Source organism: Vulpes vulpes, chromosome 11 (genome assembly GCF_048418805.1).
Source record: "Vulpes vulpes isolate BD-2025 chromosome 11, VulVul3, whole genome shotgun sequence".
Lineage (NCBI taxonomy): Eukaryota > Metazoa > Chordata > Mammalia > Carnivora > Canidae > Vulpes > Vulpes vulpes.
In genome coordinates, this window is record NC_132790.1 from 51,160,377 (window position 1) to 51,177,539 (window position 17,163).

At 41.9% G+C, this 17,163-nt stretch overlaps 1 pseudogene; it reads left to right on the plus strand.

Moving 5' to 3' along the window:
- Positions 1-233: 233 nt before the first annotated feature.
- On the plus strand, positions 234-1,748 carry LOC112933269 (heterogeneous nuclear ribonucleoprotein D-like pseudogene; annotated as a pseudogene).
- Positions 1,749-17,163: the final 15,415 nt, after the last annotated feature.

Below are 17,163 nucleotides of genomic sequence, written 5' to 3' on the forward strand. Positions count from 1 at the left end.
TGGGAAAAGAGAAAAAAATTGGAAATTTATAGTCTGATATTAAAAGGAGTGATACTGGAAAAAGGGGGGTAAAGGAGGGGTACCTTCTGGTTCTATATACTGTAAATCCCTCAACTTCCCCTGGAGCTTTCCAGTGTTGCTTGGTCAAGAACTTTCTCTTCCCCTGTTCTTCCAGCTGGTCTTCTGGAGGAGGGGCCTGCTGTTCTGACTCTCAGTTGTGTGTACCTGGGGAGATGCCCGGCCCCCTGATGCTGAGTTCAATGGGAGCTGTTTACCCCATGAGGCCTCTGTTCCCTGGCAGCCCCGCCTCTCCCACGCATATGGTGACACCAGAAGGAACAAGACTGGTGGTTGCCAGGTCTCCATCCCTGGAGTTAGCTCCCCCAGTAACTACTGCAGTCTCCCGGTCCACACTGGCCTAGATGCTCCCGCAGCAGGGGTGCTGACCTGCACAGCCTGGGGGTGACTGGTGGCAGGAGAGTCCTCACTGTCATGTGCCCTCCCTGCCTCCACCAGTCACAAGTGCACAGGATCATGGGCTGTGTCCACTCGGCGCCCTGGGATCCGGGGCCTGTACTGTTGGAATTGGCTCCCAGGGTCAGGGCTCCCAAAGGCAGCAGGGTCCAGAACCCTCTGCCTGGAGCCCCCGCCTGACCAATCGGCTTCTTCTAACACCCCACGGGGTGCATTCCAGCCCTTTACTGAGATCCGCCAGTGGTGTGCGGTGCTCTGTCCCCTGGGCACACTTTCTCTATTAGTGACCCCGGGAGACTGGAGGCTTCACTGCCCCTCCTGCGGTTCTGCCTGATTTCCCTGCTGAGCACTTTTCCATCAGGGAAGAATCCATGGGGGATTTTTAAAATTCCCACTTCTCTGGGGCTGGGCTTTCCTGTCCCCCAGGCTCTTGCCCACCTGGCCTTAGTCCAGTTCCTCTTGGTGCCCCTCTCCCACTTGATTCTTTTTTATTTATTTTTGTTCGTCCTTCTTACCTTGTTAGAAGTGAAAACCCTTCTCTCTGTAGTGTTCCAGCTGTTCTCTCTTTAAATCTCAGGTCAGATTCGTAGGTGTAGGTGGATTGAGCCCAGATACTTCTGAAGAACAAATTAAAGAATATTTTGGAGCCTTTGGAGAGATTGAAAATATTGAACTTCCCATGGATACAAAAACAAATGAAAGAAGAGGATTTTGTTTTATTACTTATACAGATGAAGAGCCAGTAAAGAAACTGTTAGAAAGCAGATATCATCAAATTGGTTCTGGAAAGTGTGAAATCAAAGTTGCACAACCCAAAGAGGTACATAGGCAGCAACAGCAACAACAAAAAGGAGGAAGAGGTGCTGCAGCTAGTGGACGAGGTGGTACTAGGGGTCGTGGATGAGGTCAAGGCCAAAACTGGAACCAAGGATAACTATTATGATCAAGGATATGGAAATTACAATAGTGCCTATGGTGGTGATCAAAACTATAGTGGCTATGGCGGCTGTGATTATACTGGGTATAACTATGGGAACTATGGATATGGACAGGGATATGCAGACTACAGTGGCCAACAGAGCACTTACGGCAAGGCGTCTAGAGGCGGTGGCAATCACCAAAACAATTACCAGCCATACTAAAGGAGGACATTGGAGAAAACAGGAGGAGATTGCTTAAAGTTAACCCATCTTGCAGGACGACATTGAAGATTGGTCTTCTGTTGATCTAAGATGATTATTTTGTAAAAGACTTTCTAGTGTACAAGACACAACCGTGTCCAATGTATATAGCCGCCAATTAGTTTCCTTTGTTTTTACTTTGTCTTTTGCTATCTGTGTTATGACTCGATGTGGATTTGTGTTTATACAAATTTTATTTGTATGATTTCATGTTAAACCTCAAATAAATGCTTCCTTATGTGTTGTTAAAAAAAAAAAAAAGCAGCCCAGGTGGGGCTGATAATCAGCTATGTGCCATAGCCCTGAGGCCTCTGTGCAGGACTCCCAGGCTGGGCAGGCCTCTGGGGAAGTCTCTGCACCCAAAGGCAACACAGCTGTGCAGTGGAAGACCCTAGGATGGGGCCTGGCCCTGAATGACTTTTCCAAACAGGCACCACCTATTTGATGAAAACTGCTGGTTCTGCTTTTTGCTCCATGGACACAGTCAGATGCCAACAGACCTTTCTGAGAAGAAGCTCCTTTCCATTTCCTTTTTGCCCAGGTGAGTTGGTGGGGCCAGGTGAGGTGAGGACCCCTACTCCTGCACCATCTGGCCCCACCCGTGGACATATGTTTTCATTTCCTTTCTGCAATTACCAAGGAGTAGAAGGACCGAGTCTCATGGTAGTTATAAATTTAATTCCATAAGAAATAGTCTATTTCTTTCCCAAAGAGGCTGTACTGTTTTGTATTCTCACTGGCAATGCAGGAGAATCCCATTCTTCCCAACTTTTAATGTGGACTGTCTTTTCATTTTTTCCCTTCCAGTGAGTGTGTAGTCAATTCTCATATCTCTTCTGGTTTTTTTTTTTTTTAATACTACATCTTAGATTTAGTTAAGGAAAGGTGGTGAAAGGAGAACTATAAAACTGAAAGCCTTGCCCTTCTCTATGAGAATCTAAAATCTGAGTAGCAAACCTTGATAGATTCCTAGGGAAGTCCCCACAAGAAAAAGGGATGCCCCCTGAACAGCAGTACAAAATACAATATGCCAATATGATATTTAGTTCTAAAACAACAGTAATAAGAAAGGCAAAGATGGCATTAGTGCTGGTCCTCTAGGAGAGAAATTTCTCAGAAGGCAGTGCAGGGCACAGAGTGGGAGGTGCAGGGAAGGGAGTAGGAGGAATGTGAGCCATGGCAGGACAGGGGCAGAAGGCGTGAGGGACATTATGTGTTAAGAGAACAGTAGGAATAAAGGAGCTGATGTTGTCTGGAGCACAGAGGGTGTCCTTGAGTGATTGGAATATAGCCTACTGACATTTTCCATAGTCAATCTGGTGAATTTTAACACTTCTGAAGTTATAAACAAAGGCCTTTTTGGAACCCTCTTACACTGTTGGTGGGAATGTGACCTGGTGCAGCCACTCTGGAAAACTGTGTGGAAGTTCCTCAAAGAGTTAAAAATAGATCTGCCCTACGACCCAGCAATTACCTGCTGGGGATTTACCCCAAAGATACAGATGCAGTGAAACGGCAGGACACCTGCACCCCGATGTTTCTAGCAGCAATGTCCACAATAGCCAAAGTGTGGAGGAGCCTCGGTGTCCATCGAAAGATGATGGATAAAGAAGCTGTGGTCTATGTATACAATGGAATATTACTCAGCCATTAGAAATGACAAATACCCACCATTTGCTTCAACGTGGATGGAACTGGAGGGTATTATGCTGAGTGAAGTAAGTCAATCGGAGAAGGACAAACATATGTTCTCATTCATTTGGGGAATATAAATAATAGTGAAAGGGAATACAAGGGAAGGGAGAAGAAATGGGTGGGAAATATCAGGAAGGGAGACAGAACATAAAGACTCCTAACTCTGGGAAACGGACTAGGGATGGTGGAAGGGGAGGTGGGCGGGGGTGGTGGTGAATGGGTGACAGGCACTGAGGATGAGCACTGGGTGTTATTCTGTATGTTGGCAAATTGAACACCAATAAAAAACAAATTTATTATTTAAAAACAAAAAACAAAAAACAAAGGCCTTTTTAACACTTTCATGCATTAAAAAGTAACTTTCAGTGGAAGTGCCTGGCACACAATAAGCACTTAATAAGTATGTGTTGAATAAATGAACAAGTAAATTAATGAGTGAGCTGCCTGAATGTAGAAAAATATAAATGGATGATTTTGAAACTGCAGATACAAAGCTCAGAGAAGTTAAAAGGAGAGAAATAACTTCTAGCTAGAAAATTGAGATAGCTTCATGAGAATGGATCATTTTAGGTCTAGTTTTAAGCATGAGAAGTTTTTAAATATGCTAATATTGGAAAGAAAGAAAAACATTTCAAGACAGTAACATAAACATAGCTTCACAGAGAGAAATAGAGAATTTTTTGCTGTAGTTGAGGGAAAGTTTTTATTTTTAATGCTTTCCCTATTTATATACCAACAACCATATGCAAAGAACTCTTCTGTGTGTTTTAACTGATAAAGCATGTATGTTTTTAATTAAAAGACATTTAATCAGTGCCTGCTATGAGCCTGAACTGGCAATGTAATAGTTGCCAGGGTGTGGTCTGACGAAGGCAGAGGGGGAAGGAAATGAAGGTTTACCCAGGGACTTCCAGACTTAAGTTCACCCAAAGCCTTCCTTTCAGGAGTGGTGGAAGGTAACTGGTGGAGGAGCCAGATCTATGCAGCAGGTTGGCTGAAGTGCCATTGGAGGAATGGAAGCTGAGAGCCCAGGACATTAGGACTTTTAGCAAAGACAAAAATCTATGGGCAATAGCCAATACCCCACTAAGCATAGTCTATTCCCCTTGGAGCTGAGGCAGAACTAGAAGTGAATTAGCTGCAAAGGCCAGAAGGATGATACCAGGAAAGAAATAGGCCTATCTGGGAGTACATCAAGAGGAAGCTGGAACGAGTCCTGACCACAGTGTTAGAAGATGCAAGTTATGAGTGTAATGAAGGACAGTGGGTATAGGCATAATTGTTTTATTGCATTTTGCTTCAGAGATACTGTGCTTTTTTGCAAGTTGAAGGTCTGTGTCAACCCTGCATCAAGCAAGTCCATTGGCACCATTTTACCAACAGCATTTGCTCTCTTTATGCCTCTGTGTCACATTTTGGTAATTCTCACAGTATTTTAAACTTTAAACCTTATTATTATATTTGTAACTATGATCTGTGATCAGTGATTACAACTCACTGAAAACTCAGATGATGGTTAGCAGTTTTAGCAATAAGGTATTTTTTAATTAATGTATTTTTAAAGTATTTTTAGATATAATGCTATTTATTGCACTTTTAATGGACTACACAATAGTGAAACATAATTTTTATATGCACAGAAAAATCAAACACTTCATCTGCAATATTTACTTTATTACAGTAGTCTGGTACTAAGCCCACAGTATCTCTAGCGTGTGCTTGCATATACTTTTCCTCTGTATTTTCTCAGTGCTTCCATTTTATGTGACTGCATCACAATCCACTATAGAATTTAATGAATTAACACAGCAATAATGTGTTGTTCCTCATAATTCATTGGGTCAGGAACTCAGGCAGGGTTTGCCTTGGCAGTTCTCCTATCTTTATGGCACCAGGTCAGACTATTCACTTGGCTGTCTTCAGTAGCTGCCTGGGCTAAAAGGTCCAAGAAGACTCCACTCAGGTGCCTGTCACCTTCCTGCCTTTATGGGTCTGTCTCTTTCCCCAAAGTGTCTCATCACTTAGAAGTCTAGTCAAAGTGCCCTTGGAGCACAGTCATTGGTTTCTGGAAAGTGGTTGCTGCCAGGGTTCTCAGGGCGATGTCAGAGCAGGCAGGTGTCTTTTCCATGATATTCTGTTGATTAAGGCAAGTCACAAGGCCAGCCTCCATTGGTAGTGGGATTGGGGGGAGGGGAAGGACCTATTTGTTGACAGAAACAACTAAGGGGATTGACAGAGGCCATCTTTGAGTTTCATATGTGACCAGAATCATGAGAATTCCCTAGTGGAACTCTCTCAGTTTGCCCAACTTACAGCCAACTCCCAGAGCAATAGTGGTGCTTGTCTAAGAGAGGAGGCCTGTGAGAGATTTGGGCCTAGGTTCCAGCTCCTTCACACCCAGATCAATGCACTTCCAGCTCGTATTTGTTTATTTCCTCCATGCATGCTGCCCAATTACAAGAGGCACTCTGGGGAGAGGTATGGAAAGGCCATGACTTTGCTTCATAAGCATTTGTCTTTTGGTTTATTTTTCTTCTTTCTTTTTCTGTCTTTCTCTCTCTCTCTCTCTTTCTTTCTTTCTTCTTTCTTTCTTTCTTTCTTTCTTTCTTTCTTTCTTTCTTCTTCATTTTTTTCTAAATATACAAATTAAACAACTCAACAAAGAGACGAGACCCTTCCTGTATACTATCCCTCTCCTCTTAAAGTAATTCTGATGTCTATCCATATAGCTTGATGCTTATGAACTTAATATAAATTGAACAATTTACTGCCTAGTTCTTTAGAGGTTTTCCCACTCAAACATTATGTCTCTCATGTTAATCCAGTTGATGCATTGGACAGTGATTTATTCCATTGTTGTTGTACAGAATTTTACTGTAGGCATATACCTTGGCCTCTTAGAGCTGAAGCCCTGCATCTCTCAGGGCTTATACCCAACTGTGACCATAGAAGACCATCTGGAGAGCCTGTCTGGAGGCTGCTCTCAGAGGGCCCTTGTCACCTAAGTTCTGACAAAAGTCCAGCAGAAATCTCTCTGGAAAACACTCCATCCATGATCCTCTTTCTTTGTGTGACAAGTTCATGACCTCCTCTTCTACAAAGGGGCTCTAAGGTGGTTAACAGTCCTCCCAGGAACCTCATCTGATTCTCCACAGATCCCTTTTCTTCAGCAGGTGCTCAATTATCAACTGGTCCCCATAGGCTTTGCCACTAAAGACCCTGGCAGCCAGACTTCTAGAAGTCAGAGGACTTTCTCTGGCAGCCAATCATCTGTGAAAAAAAAAAAAAAAACCAGCAAGCAAAAACTGTGGGAGAATTAGTACCTTCCCCTCAGCAGGCTTTCTCCAATGACTAATGGATTTGGTGGATAGATGCCTCAGCTCCTATGCCCTTCAAAGAAAATAACTCTGAGATGCAAGTTCCACACTGCTTCCTAATTTTTCAAAGAGGAATTAAGCTCCAGTGGCCCACACCTATACCTTTCTGAATAATGCGCCTTTATTGGTTGGCTTCTCAACCTTGTCTCTCTTTCCCTTATTCCTACAGGAACTTCTTGGGATCCCCTGCCAAGTGATATGTTTGCAACCAAATCCTCACTTCCAGATTTACTTCAGACGAAAACAGTCTTGGACAACTATAGACACAGCATGTAAAATGTAGAATGTGTGCAAAAATAATGAGACAGGAAAGCTACTTTCTTTGTGTGATCTACCTCCTTCTTACGTGAAACAAAAAAGAAAAAAAACTTAGTAGAACTCTGATAATAAACAATGGTGTATATGGATATACACAAGTTTTGAAAGACATTATTTTTCCACAAGTGCCAGGCACACTTGTCAGGGTTCTGTTCAATTTTCGTAAGTGAAGCTCTCAGATTTTCTAAAGTAGGGCATGCTTGAACTTGAATGATTTTGGTTGCCCAGAGATTATCTTGGTGATATGCTGCCTGGACTTTCTATTACTCTTTTTAAAAAATAATCGATTTATTTAATCTGAACATTTTGCACAGAAAAAAATATTCTGTGAATATTTATTTATTTTTTTAATAAATTAATTTTTATTGGTGTTCAATTTACCAACATACAGAATAACACCCAGTGCTCATCCCGTCAAGTGTCCCCCTCAGGGCCCATCACACATTCACTGCCACCCCCCGCCCTCCTCCCCTTCCACCACCCCTAGTTCATTTCCGAGAGTTAGGAGTCTTAATGTTCTGTCTCCCTTCCTGATGTTTCCCACACATTTCTTCTCCCTTCCCTTATATTCCCTTTTACTATTATTTATATTCCCCAAATGAATGAGAACATACACTGTTTGTCCTTCTCCAACTGACTTACTGCACTCAGCATAATACCCTCCACTTCCATCCACGTCGAAGCAAATGGTGGGTATTTGTAGTTTCTAATGGCTGAGTAATATTCCATTGTATACATAGACCACATCTTATTTATCCATCATCTTTTGATGGACACCAAGGCTCCTTCCACAGTTTGGCAATTGTGGACATTGCTGCTATAAACATCGGGGTGCAGGTGTCCCGGCGTTTCATTGCATCTGAATCTTTGGGGTAAATCCCCAACAGTGCAATTGCTGGGTCATAGGGCACATCTATTTTTAACTCTTTGAGGAACCTCCACACAGTTTTCCAGAGTGGCTGCACTAGGTCACATTCCCACCAACAGTGTAAGAGGGTTCCCTTTTCTCCGCATCCTCTCCAACATTTGTGGTTTCCTGCCTTGTTAATTTTCCCCATTCTCACTGGTGTGAGGTGGTATCTCATTGTGGTTTTGATTTGTATTTCCCTGATGGCAAGTGATGCAGAGCATTTTCCCATGTGCAGGTTGGCCATGTCCATGTCTTCCTCTGTGAGATTTCTGTTCATGTCTTTTGCCCATTTCATGATTGGATTGTCTGTTTCTTGGGTGTTGAGTTGGATAAGTTCTTTATAGATCTTGGAAACTAGCCCTTTATCTGATACGTCATTTGCAAATATCTTGTCCCATTCTGTAGGTTGTCTTTCAGTTTTGTTGACTGTATCCTTTGCTGTGCAAAAGCTTCTTATCTTGATGAAGTCCCAATAGTTCATTTTTGCTTTTGTTTCTTTTGCCTTCGTGGATGTATCTTGCAAGAAGTTGCTGTGGCCAAGTTCAAAAAGGGTGTTGCCTGTATTCTCCTGTAGGATTTTGATGGAATCTTGTCTCACATTTAGATCTTTCATCCATTTGAGTTTATCTTTGTGTATGGTGCAAGAGAGTGGTTTAGTTTCATTCTTCTGCATGTGGATGTCCAATTTTCCCAGCACCTATTATTGAAGAGACTGTGTTTCTTCCAATGGGTAGTCTTTCCTCCTTTATCGAATATTAGTTGACCATAAAGTTCAGGGTCCACTTCTGGGTTCTCTATTCTGTTCCATTGATCTATGTGTCTGTTTTTGTGTCAGGACCACACTGTCTTGATGACCACAGCTTTGTAGTACAACCTGAAATCTGGCATTGTGATGCCCCCAGCTATGGTTTTCTTTTTTAAAATTCCCCTGGCTATTCAGGGTCTTTTCTGATTCCACACAAACCTTAAAATAATTTGTTCTAACTCTCTGAAGAAAGTCCATGGTATTTTGATAGGGATTGCATTAAACGTGTGAATTGTCCTGGGTAACATTGACATTTTCACAATATCAATTCTGCCAATCCATGAGCATGGAATATTTTTCCATCTCTTTATGTCTTCCTCGATTTCTTTCAGAAGTGTTCTATGGTTTTTAGGGTATAGATCCTTTACCTCTTTGGTTAGGTTTATTCCTAGGTCTCTTATGCTTTTCGGTGCAGTTGTAAATGGGATTGACTCCTTTATTTCTCTTTCTTCAGTCTCATTGTCAGTGTATAGAAATGCCACTGGTATCTGGGCATTGATTTTGTATCCTGCCACACTGCCAAATTGCTGTATGAGTTCTAGCAATCTTGAGGTGGAGGCTTTCAGGTTTTCTATGTAGAGTATCATGTCATCGGCGAAGAGGGAGAGTTTGACTCTTCTTTGCCAATTTGAATGGCTTTAATGTCTTTTTGTTGTCTGATTGCTGAGGCTGGGACTTCCAATACTATGTTGAACAGCAGTGGTGAGAGTGGACATCCCTGTCTTGTTCCTGATTTTAGGGGAAAGGCTCCCAGTGCTTCCCCATTGAGAATGATATTTGCTGTGGGCTTTTCGTAGATGGCTTTTAAGATGTCGAGGAAAGTTCTCTCTATCTCTACACTCTGAAGAGTTTTGATCAGGAATGGATGCTGTATTTTGTCAAATGCTTTCTCTGCATCTATTGAGAGGATCATATGGTTCTTGGTTTTTCTCTTGCTGATATGATGAATCACACTGATGGTTTTACGAGTGTTGAACCAGCCTTGTGTCCCGGGGATAAATCCTACTTGGTCATAGTGAATAATTTTCTTAATGTGTTGTTGGATCCTATTGGCTAGTATCTTGTTGAGAATTTTTGCATCCATGTTCATCAGGGATATTGGTCTGTAATTCTCCTTTTTGGTGGGGTCTTTGTCTGGTATCAGAATTAAGGTGATGCTGGCCTCATAGAACGAATTTGGAAGTACTCCATGTCTTTCTATCTTTTCAAACAGCTTTAGTAGAATAGGTATGGTTTCTTCTTTAAATGTTTGATAGAATTCCCCTGGGAAGCCATCTGGCCCTGGACTCTTGTGTCTTGGGAGGTTTTTGATGACTGCTTCAATTCCCTCCCTGGTTTGGCCTGTTCAGGTTTTCTATTTCTTCCTGTTCCAGTGTTGGTAGTTTGTGGCTTTCCAGGAATGCGTGCATTTCTTCTAGATTGCATAATTTATTGGCGTAGAGCTGTTCATAATATGTTTTTAAAATCGTTTGTATTTCCTTGGTGTTGGTAGTGATCTCTCCTTTCTCATTCATGATTTTATTAATTTGAGTCTTCTCTCTCTTCTTTTTAATAAGGCTGGCTAATGGTTTATCTATCTTATTAATTCTTTCAAAGAACCAACTCCTGGTTCTGTTGATCTGTTCCATAGTTCTTCTGGTCTCGATTTCATTGAGTTCTGCTCGAATCTTTATTAACTCTCTTATTCTGCTGGGTGTAGGATCTATTTGCTGTTTTATCTCTAGCCCCTTTAGGTGTAAGATTAGCTTTTGTATTTGAGTTCTTTCCAGTTTTTGAATGGATGCTTCTATTGCAATGTATTTCCCCCACAGGACTGCTTTTGCTGCATCCCAAAGATTTAGAACGGTTGTATCTTCATTCTCATTAGTTTCCATGAATATTTTTAATTAGTCCTTAATTTCCTGGTTGACTCTTTCATCTTTTAGCAGGATGGTCCTTAACCTCCAGGTGTTTGAGGTCCTTCCAAACTTCTTGTTGTGATTTAGTTCTAATTTCAAGGCATTATGTTCTGAGAATATGCAGGGGACGATCCCAATCATTTGGTATCAGGTCAGACCCGATTTGTGAACCAGTATGTGGTCTATTCTGGAGAAAGTTCCATGTGCACTTGAGAAGAATGTGTATTCAGTTGAGTTTGGATGTAAAGTTCTGTAGATATCTGTGAAATCCATCTGGTCCAGTGTATCATTTAAAGCTCTCGTTTCTTTGGAGATATTGTGCTTAGAAGACCTATCGAGTATAGAAAGAGCTACATTGAAGTCACCAAGTATAAGTGTATTATTATCTAAGTATTTCTTCACTTTGGTTATTAATTGATTTAAATATTTGGGAGTTCCCATATTCTGGGAATATATATTGAGGATTGTTAACTCCTCTTGTTGGATAGATCCTTTAAGTATGAGATAGTATCCCTCTTCATCTCTCACTACACTCTTCAGGGTAAATTTTAGTTTATATGAGGATGGCTACCCCTGCTTTCTTTTGAGGACCATTTGAATGGTAAATGGTTCTGCAACCTTTTATTTTCAGGTTGTAGGTGTCCTTCTGTCTAAAATGAGTCTCTTGTAGACGGCAAATAGATGCATCCTGCTTTTTTATCCAGTCTGAAACCCTGCGCCTTTTGATGGGGTCATTAAGCCCGTTCATGTTCAGAGTTACTATTGACAGATATGAGTTTAGTGTCATCATGATATCTATTCAGTCCTTGTTTTTGTGGATTGTTCCACTGAACTTCTTCTTAAAGGGGAATTTTAAGAGTCCCCCTTAAAATTTCTTGCAGAGCTGGTTTGGAGGTCACATAGTCTTTCAGTTCCTGCCTGTCTTGGAAGCTCTTTATCTCTCCTTCCATTTTAAGTGAGAACCTTGCTGGATAAAGTATTCTTGGTTGCATGTTCTTCTCATTTACGACCCTGAATATATCCTGCCAGCCCTTTCTGGCCTGCCAGGTCTCTGTGGAGAGGTCTGCTGTTACCCTAATACTCCTCCCCATAAAAGTCAGGGATTTCTTATCTCCTGCTGCTTTAAGGATCTTCTCTTTATCTTTGGAATTTGCAAGCTTCACTATTAAATGTCGAGGTGTTGAACAGTTTTTATTGATTTTAAGGGGGGGGGGGATCTATTTCCTGGATCTGAATGCCTGTTTCCCTTCCCTGATTAGGAAAGTTTTCAGCTAGGATTTGCTCAAATACATATTCTGGCCCTCTGGCCATTTCGACACCCTCGGGAACCCCAATTAAACGTAGGTTTTTCTTCCTCAGGCTGTCGTTTATTTCCCTTAATCTGTCTTCATGGTCTCTTAATTGTCTGTCTCTTTTTTCCTCAGTTTCCCTCTTTGCCATCAACTTGTCTTCTATGTCACTCACTCATTATTCCACCTCGTTAACCCTCGTCGTTAGGACTTCTAGTTTGGATTGCATCTCATTCAATTGATTTTTAATTTCTGCCTGATTGGATCTAAATTCTGCAGTCATGACGTCTCTTGAGTCCTTTATGTTTTTTTCTAGAGCCACCAGTAGCTGTATAATAGTGCTTCTGAATTGGCTTTCTGACATTGAATTGTAATCCAGATTTTGTAACTCTGTGGGAGAGAGGACTGTTTCTGATTCTTTTGAGGTGAGGTTTTCCTTCTAGTCATTTGGCTCAGTGCAGAGTGGCCAAAAACAAGTTGTATTGGGAAAAGGAGAAAAGGAGAGGAGAGAAAGAAGGAGAGAAAAGAGAAAAAGAAAAAAGGAAGAAAAAAAAGAGAAGAAAAAGAGAAAGACAAAGAAAGAAAGGGAAAAAGGGGTGGGGCAAGCAAACAAATGAAAAAGAAAAAAAAGAAAAGAAAAGAAAAAAAAACCATGGGGGAGTATCCTCTGATTCTGTATACTTTAAGTCCCTTGACTTCCCCTGGAACTTGTCTGTCCAGCTGGTCTTCTGGGGGAGGGGCCTGCTGTGCTGATTCTCAGGTGTCAGCACTTGGGGGAGCTGCTCTGCCCTCTGCCTGGTGCAGGGCTCAGTGGGGGTGTTTACCCCGTGAGGCCCCAGGAGGAACAACCGCAGTGGCGGGGCCAGCTCTGCAGCCCTGGAGTCAGCTCCCGCAGTAGCTCCGGGGCTCTCCGTTGGCTTGGCCTGGAGGCTCTGGGGTGGGGCCACTGATCTGCTCAGCTCGGGGCAGGAGCGTCCTTGCTGTCCTGGGCCCTCCCGGCCTCTGCCTGTCCCGGGGGAGGCTGGATCCTGGGCAGTGTCCCGGCGCCCTGTGCTCCGGGGCCTGCGCTGTTGGATCCGCGCTCCCGCCCCGCAGCCCCCTCCGCGGAGCCGCCGCCCGAGCCCCTCCGAGCTGCTCCGGGTCCCGCCTTGCGCTGCAGCCCTTAGGGAGCTCGGCGCACTCTCCCGGGGCGCAGGTGCCTGTTAGTGTCCCCGGGAGCCTGAGGGCTTCCCCACCCTCCTGGGTCCTGCTCCACCTCCCTGCGGGCCCCTTTGCTCCAGGAAGGTTGGTGCAGCTCCTGCTCCTCCAGGACGGGGCTCTCCTGTCCTGGGGACACTCGCCCTTGGAGGCCTTTTGTTTCTTTATTTCTTTTTCCCCAATTTCCTACCTTGATAGAAGCACGAACTCCTCTCACTGTAGCATTCCAGCTGGTCTCTCTTTAAATCTCAGGCCGAATTCGTAGATTTTCAGGATGATTTGAAGGTTATCTAGGTAATTTGGTGGGGACAGGTGACTTGGGGACCCTACTCTTCCGCCACCTTGCCCCTCCTCTCCTGAATATTTATTTATTCACAAGAGACAGAGAGAGAGAGGCAGAGACACAGGCAGAGGCAGAAGCAGGCTCCTTGCAGGGAGCCCGACGTGGTACTTGATCCCCAGTCTCCAGGATCATGCCACAGGCTGAAGATGGCGCTAAACCCCTGAGCCATCTGGGCTGCCAGGTCTTTCTATTTCTGAAGGAACTTACTTCACTGATCTTTTTTGTAAAATACTGAGAGCTCTCTACTTGTTAACATATTTCTACTTTGGTTTTCAAAATGTACCTGAACAATAGTTTATGCAATGGCTTCAGTTGAGCTGTAATCTTAACTGCTGTTTCCAGGTGTGTGTGGCATACAGAGCATAAACATTTCTTTTCATTCTTATGCTTTCTTATGTTCAAGATAGATGTACATACTTACAGAATGGGAAAAAATAATAGTCCCTCTAGTTTAAAAAATAACTTTGAAAAATGGAAAGCTTCTGGAAGTTAATGTAGGAGAATATTTTGATCATTTGAGTGACAGAAGGATTTCTTTTATTTTTTACATTGTTCATTGCCTTTTATTTTTAATTTTTTTATTATTATTTTTGTATATATTTTTATTTGAGTCCGATTTGCCAACATATAGCATAACACCCAGTGCTTATCCCATTAAGTGCCCCCCTCAATGCCCATCACACAGTCACCCCATCCTCCTACCAACCTCTCTTTCTACCACCCCTTGTTCGTTTCCCAGAGTTAGGTATCTCTCATGTTCTGTCACCCTTACTGATATTTCCTACTCATTTCCTCTCCTTTTCCCTTGATTCCCTTTCACTATTTTTTATATTCCCCAAGTGAATAAGACCATATAATGTTTGTCCTTCTCCAATTGACTTACTTCACTTAGCATAATACCCTCCAGTTCCATCCACATTGAAACAAATGGTGGGTACTTTTCATTTCTAATGGCTGAGTAATATTACATTGTATGCATAGACCACATCTTCTTTATTCATTCATCTTTCGTTGGACACCAAGGCTCCTTCTGCAGTTTGGCTATTGTGAACATTGCTGCTTTAAACATTGGGGTGCAGCTGTCCTGCCATGTCACTGCATCTGTATCTTTGGGTTATATCCCCAGTAGTGCAATTGCTGGGCCATAGGGCAGATAGACCAATGGATCAGAATAGAGAATCCAGTAATGGGCCCTCAACTCTATGGTCAACTAATATTCGACAAAGCAGAAAAGACTACCCACTGGACAAAGGACAGTCTCTTCAATAAATGGTGCTGAGAAAATTGGACAGCCACGTGCAGAAGAATGAAACTAGACCATTCTCTTACACCAGACACAAAGATAAACTCAAAATGAATGAAAGATCTAAATGTGAGACAAGATTCCATCAAAATCCTAGAGAAGAACACAGGCAACACCTTTTTTGAACTTGGTCACAGCAACTTCTTGCAAGATACATCTATAAAGGCAAGGGAAACAAAAGCAAGAATGAAGTATTGGGACTTAATCAAAATAAAAAGCTTCTGCACAGCAAAAGAAATAGTCAACAAAACTAAAAGACAACCTACAGAATGGGAAAGGATATTTTCAAATGACAAATGACATATCAGATAAAGAGCTAGTATCCAAGATCTATGAAGAACTTATTAAACTCAACAGTAAAGAAACAATCCAATCATGAAATGGGCAAAGGACATGAAGAGAAATCTCACAGAGGAAGACATAGACATGGCCAACATGCACATGAGAAAATGCTCTGCATCACTTGCCATCAGGGAAATACAAATCAAAACCACAATGAGATACCACCTCACACCAGTGAGAATGGGGAAAATTAACAAGGCAGGAAACCACAAATGTTGGAGAGGATGCAGAGAAAAGGGAACCCTCTTACACTGTTGGTGGGAATGTGAACTGGTGCAGCCACTCTGGAAAACTGTGTGGAGGTTCCTCAAAGAGTTAAAAATAGACAGAAGGATGGCTTAAACATGACCAAAACCCTTACCAGCTATAAAAGAAAAGATTATTAAATTAGACTGTTACTTTAGCAGTTTCCTTATCAAAACACCATAAAATGGGTGAAAAGCAAACTGCAGAGTAGAACAATGAGCCCAACAAAGTGAACTACAAACTTGTATAAATTAAGACAGGCAACCCCTGAAAAAGTGAATGAAAGACTTGAGCAAACACTTGATAGAGAAATTATCCAGAGTGCTTATAATTTTAAAAAGATGCTTAACAGAATAGTCTTCAGGAAAATGCAGACCAAAAGAAAAATGAAATGTCATTAGACATATACCAGAGTGGCCAGAAAAAAACACAGCTAAAGTCTGGGTCACACCATGTGTTTGTGAAACTGTGCAGAACAAAAAATTACATTGCTTTTGAATGCAAATTGGTCAACATTTTGGAAAAATGGTGTACAGTATTTATTAAATCTAAACTTATGTATATCTCATAACAGCGTTATTTTTCAGGTCTTCAAGACTTCTACAAGAATGTTTATAGTAGTACTATTAATAAGAAGAAATTGAGAAAAACTTATACATCAACAGTTATACATCAATAGTAGAATGAATTAAAAAGTAGGTTTATTTGTACAGTGGAACACTGGCACTGAAGATAGAAAGAATATACTAGTGCTATATGCAACAACCAGATCAACTTCAGAGATATAATGAAGCCATATTCAAAAGAATACACATCAGGAGTGCCTGGGTGGCTCAGTGAGTTAAGTGTCTGACTCCTGGTTCAGCTGAGGTCATGACCCTAAGGTCACTAGATTGAGCTCCATATCATGCTCTGTTCTCAGTGGAGAGCCCATTTGAGATTCTCTGCCCCCCTCTCTCCGATCCTCCCCCTGCTCACCCTCTCTCTAAAATAAATAAATAAAATCTTTTAAAAAAAAGAATACACATCAAATGATCCCATTTTTACAAAGTTTACAAATACTAGTCTACAGTCAGGAAGTCAGCATATTGATTTTCTTTGTGGAGGAAGGCATTGTAGAGTGGATGGATAGAAGTTTCCTTGTTTGTTTTCATCTAGAAACTTTGCAAACCAAGAAGGAAACTGAATCAGGAATGGAAGGCAAAAGGAATAATCAAAAAAGACAAACACTTATGAAGCAGCTGCTCCAGGCTACAATGATGAGATTATCAAATAAAAACAGCATATCAAGATTTCTGACTCAATGTCAATATTCAGAGAATGCCTGAAGTCCCAGATTGATTCAAGCATAAAACATAACCTGTAAGGGTATAATGAGAGAAAACCCACCCCATGCTGTATCTCTCTAGTCCCTCCCTGTGCCACCTTCCTGTTAGACATCCTTATAGCAAACATTACTCTCTGCAGGTGGATGATTCTTGTATTTGTTTGTTTGTCTCCTACCCTTTAGAATATCAACTTCCTGAAAACAGGGATTGTGCCTTTGTTTATGGGGTCATTGGAAGAACAGACGTTCTTAATTTTACTGCAGTCTAACTCAACAATGATTTTTCTATGGGTTGCTTTTTTAAAATTTCCATTAGTTAACATATAGTGTAATATTAGTTTCAGGTATACAATATACTGATTCAACATTTCCATACATCACCTGGTGTGTGCTTATCACAAGTGCACTCCTTAATCCCCATCACCCATTTAACCCATTCCTCACCCCTTTCACCTCCG